General features: G+C 44.0%; 1 protein-coding gene and 1 long non-coding RNA gene across 3 annotated transcripts in view; one reads left to right on the top strand and one right to left on the bottom strand.

The window, feature by feature from the left end:
- Window positions 1–316: 316 nt before the first annotated feature.
- Window positions 317–2,280, bottom strand: LOC116452774. Its single transcript, XR_004243598.1, has 2 exons — window positions 765–2,280; window positions 317–550 (listed from the first exon to the last, which is right to left on the bottom strand). It is a non-coding gene; the product is annotated as an uncharacterized LOC116452774 (long non-coding RNA).
- A 518-nt stretch (window positions 2,281–2,798) lies between these two features.
- Window positions 2,799–8,549, top strand: part of ITCH (itchy E3 ubiquitin protein ligase) — a 59,796-nt gene continuing 54,045 nt past the window's right edge. Inside the window, exons 1-2 of one of the 2 annotated variants that reach the window (XM_032127467.1) lie at window positions 2,805–2,897; window positions 5,209–5,325. The gene's annotated coding sequence lies outside the window, so the exon portion shown is untranslated. Of the gene's footprint in view, window positions 2,898–5,208; window positions 5,326–8,549 lie in introns of both variants that reach the window. The other variant, XM_032127465.1, reaches the window with a different exon arrangement.

The raw sequence follows: 8,549 nt of genomic DNA, 5'->3' as shown, positions 1-8,549 counted from the left end.
AATTATCTCCAGAAGCACAGCTCCACCATATCAAACCTAGCAAATCCGGAGAGCTACAAAGCATTCGGTTTTCCTGAAAAATCTTTGTACAAGATCATCCTGCACTATAGTGGGAAACTTTCCTATCTGTTGGGGTTTGTACTCGTCAAAAGAAAGTTATGACAGGGAATAGCAAGAAAATTCCATCCTGCTTGAGTATCTTGTAGTTAGAAAAAGCACAGGGAAAAAAGACGATAATCAAGCATTCTCCTCCTTTCCCCAAAGGTAAAATCTTGGACACACAGTTTTTCTGCCACTCAATTACATTAATCTTTGCTTGCCACGTATTCTGTGTTAATTATTTATTTGTTTTTCCAGTTCACTGACAGGCCATGATTTTTACCAGGGAAAATGACATCTGAAAGAGCGTGAATGTGGGGATTGCTCTGCATTCCTCTTGTCCTGGCAAGCACAAACTGATCAGTACTCTGTGCACTTGGAATACATTCTTTTTCTCATGAATTTTACAGAGCATATGGAACCAGTGGAACTTGACTGGAGGCATCAGAAGCTGAAAAACAAAGAGATTAGGGCTGCTGAGGTTGAAAAACAAGCACTTTGTCCGAAATGCCAGTTGGAAAAAGAAGGGAAAAAACAGTAACACAGAGGACAAGTGATGTGATGTTCTTAGAAAGAGACATTGAGTGTTATTCACATCTGCTTTAGCAACCTTTACCTACCAAAAACCGGTAAGACAAAAAGAGATTGCAAATGGCCACACTGACCTAGGGATGGGTATATGCACATCTGCTGGATTCCAAGGAGCTACAGGGATGTGTCCTTGGGCAGCATCCGGCTTCTTCCTGCAAACACTCAAGTCTGCTAAAGGTAGCATTAATCCAGGCAGCTGGGGAGAAGGGTAAAGTGCAATGTTCCTACCGCTGGGAATCAAACCACAGGTGATCTGCAAAACCAAACAGTGTTATGTGCCAGCTGGGAGACAACAAATCCACTGCAAAGTCCTTCTCCTCCCACATCCAGCTGTGCAGATGTGGAACTCCAGCTGCAGGCCACCAGAGGTTCACTGGCCAGGACCGGAACTGGACAAGAGACAACTGTTTATGAAGGTGATGCATGAGACAGAAATCTCCGATAAGCAAGGCTTGTAGAACTCATTTTTATCATTATTACTTTGAATATACCATTAACTATGGAACTGTAAATGTATGTATATGTGGTCAAATATCACTAAAGGAACATAAAGATTTAAAGGTGCATAGAAAAGGTTTAGAGAAAACAAAAAACCCTCCAGACCTTATTTCAGCTGATCAATTTGTTTGTCCTTATACTGGGCTGTAAACTTGGCTCCAAACTTGCTTCCCAGGGATTCCCATCTCTCTGACAAAGCTGCACACTCCTGACTTTTCCATACTCAGCCTCTGGCTGAGCAGCATGCATTGTTCTGTGCTGGAATTAAAGTGATTTCTGTGCCTGAAGTGATGTGCACGTGTACCTTGGTCAGTCGGAACCACAGATGGCTGATTGGCATCAAAACATGCATGTTGGTCTGTCGGGGAAACGGAGCAAACAGTTGGAGCTCTTCTCTTGCTTAGGCATTATCAATAGATATCGCTTAATTGTGGCTGTGAGATCTTGTTGGAGTTTATGCGTGGAAGGCAAGATGGATTTTCACATCCCTACCAGCTGTAAGAAAATGCTAAACTTTGCACTTGCAACGTATGTAATTTTCCTGAAGAATTATTGAGGATATTCTCCTACTCTCTGAAAATTGGGGAGTCTTTCCTCTGATTTCAGAGTGTGGACTCTCTTGTTCCTCACTGTCAAAAGAGAAGGTATATTGTAATTTCTATGCATTTACTTATACAGTAGTACATTCAGGTTAAGAAAAAATACGCTTAAAACAAGAAAAGTTTTATGTAAAGGCTAAATAATATCAGTGGCCTAAGTACCTGCAGCAGATACTTCAAAATCACAAAACCTTTATTGTGCGTCCCAAAGCCCACAGTGACAGCAGTGATGTCCCAGCTGCTTGACTGTTACAGACTGATCTTACCCAGGACGTCCCTTTGTGCTCCCAGAGATTTCCTGTTACTGATGTCACTGCAGTAGCGTGGGGCCAGGGACGGCCGTGGGCTCCTCAAGGTGTTCTTGTACCAGCCGAGCCCTCAGGGGTGCTTCGATGATCGAAGATTTTTACTGTAGTGTGCGTATACGTACACACACACACATACATATATACTGTTTACAGAATCACAGATTCATGGAATGATTTGGGCTGGAAGGGACCTTAAAGATCATCCAGTGCCACCCCTACCACGGGCAGGGACACCTTCCACTATCTCGGGTTGCTGCAAGCCCCATCCAACCTGGCCTTGGACACTTTAGGGATGGGGCAGCCACAGCTTCTCTGGGCACCCTGTGCCAGGGCCTCCCCACCCTCCCAGGGAAGAATTCCTTCCCAATATCCCATCTAGCCCTGCCCTCTGGCAGTAGGAAGCCATTGCCCCTTGTCCTGTCACTACAGGCCATTGTTCAAAGTCCTTCTCCAGCTCTCCTGGAGCCCCTTTAGGCACTGGAAATGGCTCTGAGGTGTCCCTGGAGCCTTCTCTTCTCCAGGTGAACAGCCCCAGCTCTCCCAGCCCGGCTCCGTAGGCTGTGCGCAAGCAGGACTTAACGTGGATCGCACGGCCCCTCACGGTCCCGCCCGGGCGCCCCCGTGACGCGCCCAAGGGATGCGCAGTGCCTGGCGCGGGGCACGCCGGCAGCTGTAGTCCTTGCGCCGCAGCCGGGGGCACTCGGCGCCTGCGCACGTCGCACCCGACTTTGCCAAGTCGCTGCCGGAGGCCGGGCGGGCCGCGCTGCCATTTTGGACCTGAGGGACGGGGGAGTCGCGGCCGGTGAGCGGAGCGGGGCCGGGGGGCGAAGGGGGGGGCACGGGGGTAGCGCTGGGGACCGGACCCTGCGGGCGGCAGGGAGACACGGGGGGCGTGGGAATCCCGCGGTCGGGCCCGGATCCGGAGGGGCCGCTCTCTCCGGGAGGGGCACGCTGAGGGCGGACCCGCCGCTGTGCCCCCTGGGGCCCCGCGGGGCAGCTCCGGGAGCGGGGCAGCGCCGCTCCTTCCCCGGGGCGCGGGCGGCGGTCCCGGGACCCCCGCGCTGCCCGGCCCCGCTGCCCCTCCGCGGCTGCCCGGGGGCACCTGCGCGCTCCCCGGTGCCTCCAGTTCCGAGTCCCTTCCCCTGCCGTCCCCAGCAGTGTCGCGTCCCTCCCCGGCCGGATCCCGCCAGCCTCTCTCGGCTCCTGGTCGCCAGGATCTGCCCTTAAACCTTCGCCCTCTCGGGGGCTCGCTCCCGTCAGGGCTGTGCTTTCCGCAGCCCTTCCAGCACAGCCTTCCTCCCCCGTGTGTGTCCCTCCTGTCCCGGGGCTCATTCCAGGTATAGAGGGTTCGGTGCCTTTGTCTCGGCCGCGTACAGCCGGACCTTGTAGGATGTTTCCTAGCGATGAAGAGTGACTACAGCTAGGTTTATCCCGAACTGTGTTCCCTCTTCTGTAAACACAGAAGAATGGCAACGCTGGTGCCACCGCTCTATTTTGGAAACACGGACAAGTTCTGGCTGTTAACTCTTCCGCTCCCATGCAGGTTGTCTTTGACCTTGTGTGCCAGTACTGTCGAGATAAAAGCAGACAAAGGCGTTCGAGGATAGGTTTCTCTAATTTGCTCTGATACTCGAGAATTCAGCTTGTTTTAATAGCTGTAATTGCTGATGTTAAATTGGCAGAAGATCTTCTGATCTGTGCGTGATGCAGAGAAAAGGGCATGTGTAGCATTTGGGGTATCTGTGTTGTGGCATCCTTTACCCTTGATGCTTCAGGAAATATCCCCAGCGTAGTTAGAATTGAAGAAGTCAGGAACCAGGGTATTTTAGACTGTCTTTTCCCAGTGTATTGCTGCTTATTTTTGTGAATTTGTCATTGGTTTGCTTGGTCTCTGCTACCCTGCCAGTCAACCTTTTCAAAGAGAAATGGAGAGACATCTGGGCTGGTATTTGAAAGAAGGCATTCTGTGCTGAGAGAGTGACAGTAGATCCAGCAATTGCTTGTATTTACCTGAGAAAAGGCACAGGCATTTCAGAATGAAACATGAACCACAGGCTGTCTTTGGTTCTGAGGATTTTAATGCTTAAAAACGTATTGTTTGAAAAAACAATAAATTCTTTTCTGTATTCTTGAAGTGAAAGCCCAGAGTAGTTCTAATTGAATCACAGTTATATTGCTGTTCACTACAGCTGTTTAAATCTGAACTGTGTCTAGTGTGCTTTCTTAGTTGTGATTTAGCTGACATTTAATCACTGCACTGAATGCATTCACCTCTAAGTGATCTTTGGAATAACATTAGCATTCAGGCCCAAAGTGAGTTTTCTTGTTTTTTAAAACAAGAACTTATACAGTAGATGTGAAAGATAATTTTGGAGTGGAAAATAACTGAGACTTCTGAGTGCTAACTTTGAAAGCTTCTTACAGATTAAAGTTATTTTGGGGCTTAAGAGAGATTGAGAGAAGATTATTTATATGAATTTATTAGTTAAGCAGCATCACCACTTTTTCTTCCCTCAATTTTCTCTCCCTTCTTAAAGTTCTGCTTCTTCTGTTGTGAAGCAGACCTGAAACATGAGTTACCTTATTTCTTTGTTTCTAAGTTGCACAATGGTTCAGGGAAAACTACAGAATAAATAAGGTAATAAGAAGAAAGGCAGTAAAGTAGCATGGTGTGTGTCTTGAGGAGTTTAAATTAATCATTTTTTCTAAGAGAGCTTGTCATAGACTGCTTGAAAAATGTTTCATAAGAGATTTACAAAGTCATTTTCTATTTTACAATGTGTGCAAGAGATAAGATGCTTCTCAGCAGCATTATCAATATCAGTCAATGATAGCATCTAAATAAACATCTTTTGTGAGTTTAAGCTGTTTAAACAAAGTGGTAAATGTATTCAGCCATAGTGAAGTACTTTTCATGCAGCAAAACCAATTTAATTTCTTCTTAAAAAGCAAGGAAAAGAGTCTGCAGGGTGAGAGCAGAAGAAAAACCCCTTGCACATGGTAATGGTGAAGCTTCTGGGAGTTTATTTTTAAGCTTTTCTTTTTGGGTGTCCAGTTATGTTCATGTAATGTTCTAGTTTTTGTCATTCTGCTGTACTTACATGTAATTGCAGGAACTACTTTGTGCCCTCACAACTGAGGAAAGTGAAGGTGTGTGCATAACCCAGAGGACTGCTGGCCACAGTTCCTTGCTGTAACTGTACTTTGCCCAGCTGCAGAAGCATTTTGAAGTGAGTGCTCACCTCAGAAGAGGAAGTAGACAAGCTATGATTATAGTCTAGCTTGGGAGTATTCTAGATATTTACTTTTACTGTCTCATAACTTGAGTGTTTTTAAAGAGTTTAGGCATTCCTTCTTGGGCGTGGTTGGACTGTTAGCTGAGCTAATTGTGTGCACATTTTGGTGAGAGAAAGGTAGTTGTTCTTCATCTTTCCCCTCTGAAGAATAAAGCAATAGAGACTTGGTCATTTTCTGTAAGTGACTGACACTCAGGTTTTACTGTGGTGCAGAGTTGCTGGAGCTGAAGGATTGATATTTTTCTTCATAAGAATTGCAAATTACACTTAATAGAAATGAAAGTATTGCAGCAAACTGGGAAAGAGTGTTTTGAAGAAGCCAAGGCCCTGTTTCATATGACCAGCTCTCAAGTTATGCTTGGAATTTCTGCTTTTACTATACCAAAGCACAGCAGGTTTTTTTCTCCCCTCTGAGGAAACGCGATACCAGATCTTGTTGTGCTGGTTATTCAAATAATTTTTCAAACTTGGCAGCAAGTTCTTTTTTGCTGTTCTTTTTTTTTTTTTTTAAAGTTTTATTACACTCCTCCTGTTTAGGAACTGATAATTTCTTCCTTCCACCCACCTGCCCGAACTTTTCTCAGCTCTGCTGCTGGGAGAGGCCTATTGTTTCAGTCAGGCACAGAACTCCTGTCATGTTTGCGTTTACATCATTGATTCTGAAGCTCACACTCAAATGGTGGTGTTGCTCAGCAAGAAAAGGCCTATTCTCTTCAGGGGGATTGTTCAAATTTGATTGTGTGGAACCTTGTTTCTAATCAGGAAGTGAAAGTTAGGTGACTTACCTTTACCTGAAGTGTGCAGATCTCAGGTTCTGGATTTGTTAGCCCATGATACGGAAGCTGGAGCTTTCAAGAGGAGTGTGTTACTATCAGCCTCTATAAAATCTTCGTGCTCTTAGTTTTCTATTCTTTATAGGTCTATTTTTCTTTCAAGGGTAGCCTTCACACATATTTTTTCTTTCCAAGTATTAGCTGGGTACCTAGTAATCTTTTTGAAGTTTATTACTAAGGAAAAGAAAGATCGGGTAAAAGGTTAAGGTGATCTTGAAATAGAAAAAGACATGGTAAGACAGTTCTGTAATCTGCTTCTGATTTATTCATTAATTCATCAAATGAATAGCCATTTGCAGTGAAATATCCATCAGGAGTATAAAATTTGTGACTGGAAGCATATTCATTTACTGAAAAATAAAATAGGCTCTTTGATCCCTTCAGTTTCACGTGATTGGGGTGGAACTTTTGCCCGGGCAAGTCATTCATAACTTACTACCCTTTTTAGCTTTACCTCATTCAGTGGAAAAATTGAAGGAAAGCTCAGTGCTGAGCAAGCTGAAGAGGTGGACTGAGACATGGAAGAGTGGATTGTGTTAATTTTTAACGTGCTTTTGGTTAGTATCCATCCTTAGTGCCTCCCCAGTCCCCAGTGCTAGCTGACTTTTAATTACGTATTAATAATCACTACTCTTGCTTAACAGTTAGAGTGCTCAGATACCCAGATTTTTATTTTATTTTATTTTATTTTATTCATTATTTAATCACTGCTGGCTTCATAAACACTTGAATCGATTAAGACTTGTTGCTCTGAATACTTCTATTTTTCTGACTCTTTGAGGTTTTTGCTCTGTCAGTGCTGCCCTTTTCATGTATGTGCAGAGCAGCTAGATGGAGTGAGCTTGTTCTGTATAAGGATTCCTCATCTTTAAAGTTTTTTTTTTACTTTGGCTAGTCAGAGTCTGAATTAACTGATCTGTGGATCACTCTGATTAATTTCTCTTAATAAGGCTTGTCTCTAAAAGTGTGTGTTCCTTGTATATGTACATGTGTATTTCCTACTGTTGTAAGTATATAATTTCAGAGACTAGATAAGAAGTGGGGTGACTAATACATAAAAATGTTCATAACGTATTTAGCCTAATCTTTAACCAGGCTTGCTAAGTTCTGTGAAAGTGGCGAGCTGCATATTTTCACCAGATTTTACCTCAACACCCTTTCCTATCTATTCGGTTAAGACTTCCTGGGCATGTGAAGAGCACTTTATAAAGGAAATGAGAGAAAAGAAAATTCGTGAGCTTAGAAGATAAAAAGTGAGACTTGTGGCAGTGATTTGCTTTTTGTATCAGGATCATAGCATGGTTTGAGTTGGAAGGAACATTAAAGACACCAGTTCAAAGATCACAAAGCTGCTTTGGTTCTTAAATGTCTGTGATTGACCCAGCGCATGTGTTGTCTTCAGAGCAGTTTTATTCCAGCTTTTTGAAGGGGAATAATGTGTATAATGCTAACAGGAAAGAGGAGGGAAATGCTGGAGGAGGACACTTTTATTGCCTCACTCCACATGAAAGAAGTTTCCATAGCTGTCCAAACTAAGCAGTTGTCACCTGTGTTTCCAGGTGGATACTCACCATGTGTAACATTTCTAATTCCATTTAAGTGCTCATCACCTAAAGATACAGAATAGAACCTAGGATCCACAGGCAGTAATCCCGCAGGTAATTGGCGTGTTCCACTTTGTGCATGTTAAATTGAGCGTACCAGTAAGATTTTAGAATATCTTTTTTTGCCTTATACCAGTGAGGCATTTGGTGAATATTAAAAAGACCAATTTCCAGAGCAAAGCTGCATTTATTAAACATTTGCCTGAACCAAATCTAGTTCAGGTCAATGAATAAGCTATCATGAGGCAGCGGTGTTCTCATTGTTCTTCTGTGCACCCATTGAATCAGGGTATTTAACTCCTGTTCTGAAATCTAGTTTGGGCAGGTGGATTTGCTCTGTGTGGAGACCTGTTGACATTGCTGGTGGTTTATTTGATATTCTCCATGTTTTAAACATAGCCCTGTGAGGTGTGGCATGGCATATAATTTTCTCCTTTCCCTTCTTTTCCACTCATCATCAGGCTCTCAGAACTACAAGACTTAAGGCACTAGTGGGAGCTTGAGTCACTAAAGCAAAAAATAACATTTAAGCAATATCTTGCTTTCACATCTGCAATGTGAACAAAATAATACTGTCCTGAGGGGGATATTAGAGGTGAAAATATTTTCAGACTAATGCCTGTTCATTTTGAGGCTGGGAGCTGCTCAATAAACTCTGTGTTTGAGTGGAGAAGACACCAAGAAAATGAAATTCATAGTTAAGCGTGGCTGATGTGGGAGG

Source organism: Corvus moneduloides, chromosome 17, assembly GCF_009650955.1.
Source record: "Corvus moneduloides isolate bCorMon1 chromosome 17, bCorMon1.pri, whole genome shotgun sequence".
Taxonomy (NCBI): domain Eukaryota; kingdom Metazoa; phylum Chordata; class Aves; order Passeriformes; family Corvidae; genus Corvus; species Corvus moneduloides.
Note: the sequence above shows the minus strand (reverse complement) of the source record. Positions and strands in the feature narration are given on the sequence as shown.